Source organism: Phalacrocorax aristotelis, chromosome 1 (genome assembly GCF_949628215.1).
Source record: "Phalacrocorax aristotelis chromosome 1, bGulAri2.1, whole genome shotgun sequence".
NCBI classification, from domain to species: Eukaryota; Metazoa; Chordata; class Aves; order Suliformes; family Phalacrocoracidae; genus Phalacrocorax; species Phalacrocorax aristotelis.
The window spans coordinates 142,889,235-142,897,511 of NC_134276.1; positions in this window are offsets into that span (position 1 = coordinate 142,889,235).

The following is an 8,277-nucleotide window of genomic DNA, read 5'->3' on the forward strand; positions in this document are numbered from 1 at the left end:
TGAGTTGCAGAAAACATTACCTAAACAACATCAGCTACCCATGGCCTGCTGGAGAACAGGAAAACCTCAGTAAACTCCAGCAGTTCTCTTGGGAACAAAAGGACTCTATTTCACTAGTTAAATACTTACTTTAAACTTGATAAGTGCTGAGGTGTTGTGTGTTGGCATTGGTTGTCTCGGGGTGGAGTGAAAATCTTCTGTGACCGCGTTTTTTCCCTGGTCATTTGGGAGCGCCAGATACCAGAGCTGGATAAATTTCACTGGGGGCAAGTAATTTCTGGTTTGCATAGGTGTTGTGGGCATTTTGGCTTACACAGCACCTCTATCACGTGGCTAGGTCAGTGCTTAAGCGCCTGCTAATCCTTTAGACTCAGGTTCTGGCCTCATGCTCAGGAGCCTGGAGCTCTGCCTAGCTGGACACGTGGGGACCAAGGTGGGACCGAGGAGGGATACCGCTGACAGGAAAACCAGACAGGTCTTCTGGAATTAGCCCAGACAAACATCAAACCCTTTGCAATGTACAAAGATGTGGAAAACCCTCTCAATTATACAATATTTCTGTGAGCTGGCTGATGGGTGTCAATGTATCGATGCCTATTCCTCTACCTGAGGTGGTTTTGCCTGTTTTTAACAAGTTAGCTTCAGTATCTCAGAAATCTCAGTCAGTCACATGCTGCTTTCAAACTGGTACAGGTTTTATATCAAAGATTATACACTTGCTTCAAGACAAGAGGAAACTTTTAAATGAAAATGTCCAACTGCCCAAAGCCCCAGCACTCAGACTAGACCATCCTCTTCCTGGAAGGTGCATTAGGACTTTGAGAGAGTGGCCCCAGATGAATAGCCAGGCAGGTTTTTTGAAAATGGACCTTCTGCATCTGCCTATGTTTACAGTCCTCAATGTATTTTACTGCCAAATAGCCTCAGAGTAAAGAGTAATTCACATTTAAAGTGTAATGTTTAACTCAACAGATATCCTTAAAGGCCATGTTGAACAAAAGAGTAACAGAGGACTTTATTAATGACCTTTATTCATGTAGGAACACAACGGTCAGTTGTTTTTAGGACTGTCCTCACCATGTTAATTATATCTATGCCCCACCGTAGGTTAAGCTGTGAAAAAAAAGGGCATTTTATTACATGCTGCACTGGAGGTGGAAAATGCTGCAAGTGCTATCCTTATCTTAGGAAAACTCCATGTTACGCTCTTGGATGGTAATATTAGTCTGACAAGCAATAAACATTAACAAATATATGGAAATGCAGGGAGAGGGGAGAGCCAAACACTGGTTGTTTGTAACTTAATCTCGGTGCCCAAATCAGAACGACATGATTTAGGGGAACTGGCAACCCTCACTGATGCCAGTGACTCCGTCAGCATTACACAGCTTTAGAGATGTGGACGCTTACTATTAGCTATGAAATTTGTCCTAGAAAATCATTGCTATGATCGGTGGAGTCGGTTTGGGATTTTCAAACGACTTCATTTTTTCTGAAATTTCTTTCAACCTGGTCTTCTGGCAGGAAGGAGAGAATTTTAGTGAACATCAGAATTAAAAGAAAATGTGATGCAGGAAAATAGAGGTTGGCAAAAAAAAATTTCCAAATTTGACACATTCTGAGCAAACATTTTCCCTCCAATTCAAAAAAATTATTCCTTTTGAAACATTATTTGAATTTTGAGTTATTCAAATATGATAGAAATTATTATTATTTGATTCAATCAGCACAAAACTTTTAAACATGATCCAACCCAATTTGCTGGCAATTATTAATTCAATACCCTTTTACTTTGAACTTGGGCCAAGGAAAGCTTTTGCGATCTCAAGGTTCCTACAGAGAAGGAAAAATGTCCTTGATTTCCACATACCTAAATGTTTCCAGATCTTCCTGCAGCCAGCTATAGATACATGGGGGTTGCCCTTACCGTCTCCTGTCCCGAGTGAGCTTGGCCTGGTAGAAAGCTGAAGCGGAGATGTGCTTGGCCCATTTTTGTGCAAAGCAGATGGCTCATGGCCTTTCATCCAGCTGAAGGCTCTTATGCCTGCAGTAGCACACTTCCCTTTGGGTTTAAATTATGTATCAGCCATCCTGCCTTCTGTCTGAAGGTACCACACTGTTCTAATTTCCCTCTTATGACACCTCCATTTCTAATTGGCTTGCCGGACATGGCACTTAGCATCACACTTGACTCAACTGGCAAAATTTTTCAGAGTATATCCCTTGTTGGTGACTATTGGTCAATAAATACAATCCCTAACAACACTGAGCTAATGCTTCTGAAAGGATTTACCCGTATCTGCCAACTTCATTTAAAAAAAAAAAGTTCTCTTGGTAGGGGCTCAGTGACTTCATTTCAAGAGGCGAGTGTCTGCTAGCAAAACCGTTCACTTACACCCCCACCCCCCCCTTCTTTCCTCTCACAGAAATTTGATCAAGAAAACCTGGCAACAGGAACATGCTCCAGTTTCAATTGCATTATGGCTGATCGGGAATACCATCCCTTTGGCACCGTAGGACAAAAAAGGCAGGTGGTTTGCGGGTCTCAGTCTGCAATCTGGCTTCTACCAGGAGAAGACCAGACAAGCACTGGTGGCCACATCATGAGAGAGTTTGTTCTGCTGTTCTGAAGAGAGGGGAATACTTCTGGTTTGCTTAAAACTGAAGCCAGAAGAGACAGTCAACAGCCAAGTTTGAAAAGCAGGAGGAAGAAGAGCAGATGTGGGTGTCTTTCAGCCTGGCCACCAAGTCCCACTCTGCAGCCCCCCAGGATGGCCCACCCCTGTGACGTGACCACAGGAGGAGCCGCTGGATGGAAAGGTGGGAGCAGTGCTGCACCAGACGTCCCCAGTGCCTGTAGAAGGCAGCCCTCGGACAGAGGAAAACAGCCCCAAGTACAAGACGTGCCCTCAGTTATGCCCATTTACCACTTTGGACCTTTCAGCTCCACAAACATCTAGGCTACGGTCTGTCCATCAAGGAAAAAGTACATATAACAGCAGTAAAGTGTGTATAATGTCTGGGAGACTGATACCATAAGGGCCTAATGACCCTGCTGGCTGCCTTGCCCCTGTGCTGCATGCAGGCAACCCAAAGCCTCTGGCATGTGCTTCCTCTGACCCCATGAACGGACGCATGTCCTCGCTCCTCCAGCTCCTCCTCCCACTTCCTTCCCAACACGGGCCATTACAATCTAATCGCTAAGTGCCAGCCACGCCGCATTCTTCTCCCTCCCCACCTTCGATAAGCCATTTACTTATTTTCCAGGCTAAGAGACCAGGGCTGTGATCACACATCTTTCATGTGAATAATTTTTGTGTAAGCTTTTTCTAGCACTGGCACCTTGGAAGGTGACACACAGACATTTCCAGCAGCAGGACTCAGCCCTGGCTAGCAGCTTACTGGCTTATTTTGAAACAGGGATGAGGATAAATCCACCTGTACTGTCATAGCAGCCCTCCCCAGTAAATCTCTTCTCCCAGTTCAAACCAAAGCCACCTCACTGGCTGACAGACAAGGTAGAAAATTGCTCATCTAATCAAAACCAGGCTGAAAGTACTTAAAACTATTTACTCAGGTGATTTACAGCTGTGAAATTAGCTTGTAGCTGATGCTGCCCTTATTCTGCCAGGTGCTTTGGAGAATGATTTGCATGGTGCTATGCTCTTTACAGTAGCTAGGTGTAGGTCATTTGCCTCCCACAGCCTGTCTCAGCTCCCTGAGACCCAGTGTACCCTGGCTCTGGTTTGCAACAAGAGCTGGCTAACATCCTTGGGGTGCTCGCCAGATAACTGCCTCCTTCAAGCACGTGGGCAGCTGTGCCAATTGCATGCCAGGGCTTTGAGGCAAATCCAAACCAGTGGCAGCTCACACAGGGCTGTAAGCTGACAGGTCAGGAACTAATGATAACATGGCCCAGAGGCATGTGTGTGATCCAAATTCTGCTGTTTAGATACATCTCCATATCCAGAGTCTAAGACTGGGCCAGTCCAGGCAGAACAAGGTGTAATAAATATGCTCTACACCACAGCCGGGGAGAATGGCCCTACGTGGAGCCTCTGGCAGAAAGCACCTGGGGAGACCCGGGGTCGACCCCTAGGGTTTTGGAGTCGGGGATACAGAGGGTCTGAAGCTCGCTATACTCCAACTGAAAAAGAGATATTGGCACCATTTGAAGGGGTTCAAGCTGCTTCAGAAGTGGTTGGTACTGAAGCACAGCTGCTCCTGGCACCCCAACTGTGGGTGCTGGATGCTCAAAGGGAGGATCCCTTCTACACAATATGCAACTGATGCTACGTGGAGTAAATGGGTTGCACTGGTCACCCAATGGGCTTGAATAGAAAACCCCAGTCGCCCAGGAATCTTGGAAGTGATCATGGACTGGCCAGAAGGCAAAGATTTCGGAATATCGCCAGAGGAGGAGGTGACATGTGCTGAAGAAGCCCCACTATATAAAAAACTGCCAGAAAATGAGAAGAAATATGCCCTATTGACTGATGGGTCCTGTCGTCTGGTGGGAAAGCATCAGAGATGGGAGGCTGCCGTATGGAGTCCTATATGACAAGTCGCAGAAACTGCTGAAGGAGAAAGTGAATCGAGCCAGTTTGCAGAAGTAAAGGCCATCCAGCTGGCCTTAGACATCACTGAATGAGAAAAGTGGCCAGTGCTCTATACTGACTCATGGATGGTGGCAAAGGCCCTGTGGGGCTGGTTACAGCAGTGGAAGCAGAACAACTGGCAGCGCAGAGGCAAACCCATCTGGGCTGTCGCATTGTGGCAAGATATTGCTGCCTACGTAGAGAACCTGGTTGTGAAAGTCCGTCATGCAGATGCTCACGTCCCCAAGAGTCGGGCCACTGAAGAACATCGAAACAACCAGCAAGGTGGATCAGGCTGCTAAGACTGAAGTGGCTGAGGTGGATCTGGACTGGCAAAAAAAGGGTGAATTGTTTATAGCTCGGTGGGCCCATGACACCTCAGGCCATCAGGGAAGAGATGCAGCATACAGATGGGCTCGTGATTGAGGGGTGAACTTGACCATGGACGCTATTGTACAAGTTATCCATGAATATGAAACGTGCACTGCAATCAAGCAAGCCAAGTGGGCAAAGCCTCTGTGGTATGGAGGATGATGGCTGAAGTATAAATATGGGGAGGTCTGGCAAACTGACTATGTGACACTCCCACAAACCCGCCAAGGCAAGTGCCATGTGCTTACAATTGTGGAAACAACCACTGGGTGGCTGGAAACATATCCCGTGCCTCACGCCACTGCCCGGAACAGTATCCTGGGTCTTGAAAAACAAGTATTATGGCGACATGGGACTCATTTCTGAAACAACCTCATAGACACCTGGGCCAAAGCACACGGCATCAAGAGGGTGTATCACATCCCCTATCATGCACCAGCCTCCGGGAAAATGGAATGGTACAATGGACTGTTAAAGACTACACTGAGAGCAATGGGGGGTGGGACATTTAAACACTGGGGTACATATTTAGCAAAAGCCACCTGGTTAGTCAACACTAGTGGATCTGCCGGTTGAGCTGGCCCTGCCCAATCAGAAATCTTATGTACTGTGGAAGGGGATAAAGTCCCTGTAGTGCATGTAAAAAATATGCTGGGAAAACAGCCTGGGTTCTTCCTGCCTCAGGCAAAGGCAAACCCATTTGTGGAGTTGCTTTCACTCAAGGACCTGGGTGCACTTGGTGGATGGTGTGGGAGAATGGAACAGTCCAATGTGTACCTCAAGGGGATTTGATTTTGGGTGAAAACAGCCAATGAACTGAATGGTATGCTGCTAATTGCTATATAATGTTGTATGTCATGACTACTATGGTTGCTACATGCTGTATTAATGGTATCATAGTAGGTCTCTCCCAGATTAATGAAGAATGAATTTTGTTTGAACCAAGCAAAGTGCAGCTGTGATAGAACAAGGACTGACAGTGTGGCAGTGATGGAACAAGGACTCTACTTCAGCATGCAACAATCCAACACCACACACCCATCTCTCCAGCCCAAAAGAATGTTACGATAGATAAAGCCCAAAGTCATGGACTAAATGAACTCAACAGACATTTTGTGGACATCTGTGGACCCTCTACAGAGTTTTTACGGGGTGGTCCATAGACTAGGGGGATGATAAATGATATCTGTGTATTTTATCAAAGGATGGGAAGCGGGGGGGTGGTTATTGAGGTTGTGTTGGATAGTATGGGACCTGAGCATGATGTAAATGGTATGGAATAAGAGGTGGAAACGGTCATGGTTTTAGCTGGGATAGAGTTAATTTTCTTCACTGTAGCTGGTATAGTGCTGTGCTTTGTACTTAGTATGAGAATAATATTGATAACACACTGATGTTTTAGCTGTTGCTAAGTAGTGCTTACACTAGCCAAGGACTTTTCCAGCCTCTCATGCTCTGCTGGCTGCACAAGAAGTTGGGAGGGTAGGGTGTACAGCCAGGAGAGCTGATCCAACCTGGTCAAAGGGATATTCCATATCATATGACATCATGCCCAGTATATTAACTGGGCGGGGGTTGGCCGGGGGAAGCAGCGATCCTGGCTCGGGGACCAGCAGCGTCAGTCGGCGGGTGGTATCACTTGTTTGGTTTTTTCCCCTCCATCCAGAGGTTTTGCCTCTCTCTCTCTCACTCATTATTTCCCTTTTCATTGTATTTTTATTGCTGTTATTATTACTATTACTGTTTTATTTTAAATATTAAACTGTTCTTGTCTCAACCCACGAGTTTTCTTACTTTGGCCCTTCCGATTCTCTCCCCCATCCCACTGGGGTAGGGGCAGTGAGCAAGCGGCTGTGTGGTGCTCAGTTGCTGACTGAGGCTAAACCACGACACCATCTCTGCTGTAGTAGCCCCATGGGAACTAAATCCTGGCTCTGGCAATCTTCTGGAGACATCTTGGAGCTTCAGGTCCTCCTTCCCCATTGCTGTTACCATTTCACAGGGTGCCTGTGTATGGCAGTGCTGCAGATACCGCGCTCACCCTACCAACTCTCATGATGCAGCTGTTGCCCTTGAATGCACCCAAGTTCACAGACCTCACCTCATCTTTCCCTGCATCCAATGCCTGCTTTCACCCAGGGACCAGGCGAGGAATAGCACCCCTGGGCTCACTGCCACAGGCTGCTGAAGGGGCTGCTCATGCAGCTCAGAAATGCAGAAAAACTAAGGAGAGAAGGGATCTCAGGAAGCCATCATTCAGCCTGATCCCTCGCTCCAATGGGGGTGAGTATCGACAACTTTGGTGCTGACTCTGTCTCGTTAATCTAAATTCTGCTCAGCGGGGCAGACAAAAATATCTTTAAATCAATTTTAACTTCAAGTTTGATTAAAGCCCGTTCTAATAAAAGAAACAGTTCAACATTATTTCGGGGGTGGGTGTGGAGCAGTTTCAGATTACTTAATCATGGGGAAAACATGGCAGGGGGTTTAAGCAAATGTCAAAATTTCTTTCGTGGAAATGTTCCTCATGGGTACAATATCTTGTAACACAGAAGTAACACCGGGGAATTACAAAAAATAGGGCTGGAAGGCATCTCAAAAGGGCTAGTGTCCAACCTCTGCTCCAGGTAGGATTACCTCCATCCCAGCCATTCCCGATTATCATCTAAACTGCTTCCCCAAATCTCTGGTGATCTTCTCAGGCAATTTACTCTACCCCATAACAGCGTTGTAGCCAAAGGTGCTTTTCTAAATGAAAGCCCCAATTTCCTTTCTTTATTCACGCTCATCAAGAACTTGTTAAGCAATTACGTGCCAGGAATAATTTAGGCAAAACTTCCTGCCCGAGGGTAGACAGGAAACTTGCTTTGCAACGTGTAAGCATCTCATCTGCGGGCTGCTTTTTGTTCGTTTTAACCTCAAGTTTTTCAGATTCTCATCTTTGTTGACTCGTGTTAGCTTTGTAACCATCTCCCTTGCCGTCAAACGCTGTAAGAAGCTCCCACCCTCCCCTGCTCCTCCTTCTGTCTATACTTTAGCAGCCCTTTAGGCCGGGAAGTCTCAAACGGGGACCGGTTTAATCGCCCACCTCGCCCCGGCGCTGCCCGCCCGGGGGCCCTGCGCCACCGACCACCGACACGCACCGTGACTTGGGCTCCGCTTGATGGTATCACAGCGTGGCAAGTGGAAAAATTGCCGTGAAAAGCGGGGATCGGATTACAGGGCTCCCGACCGGCCGTGGGGGTAGAAGGAGAAATTCCTGGAGGTGGGGAGGAGAGATCGTAAGGGGGGGAAGCCTTACAGTAAT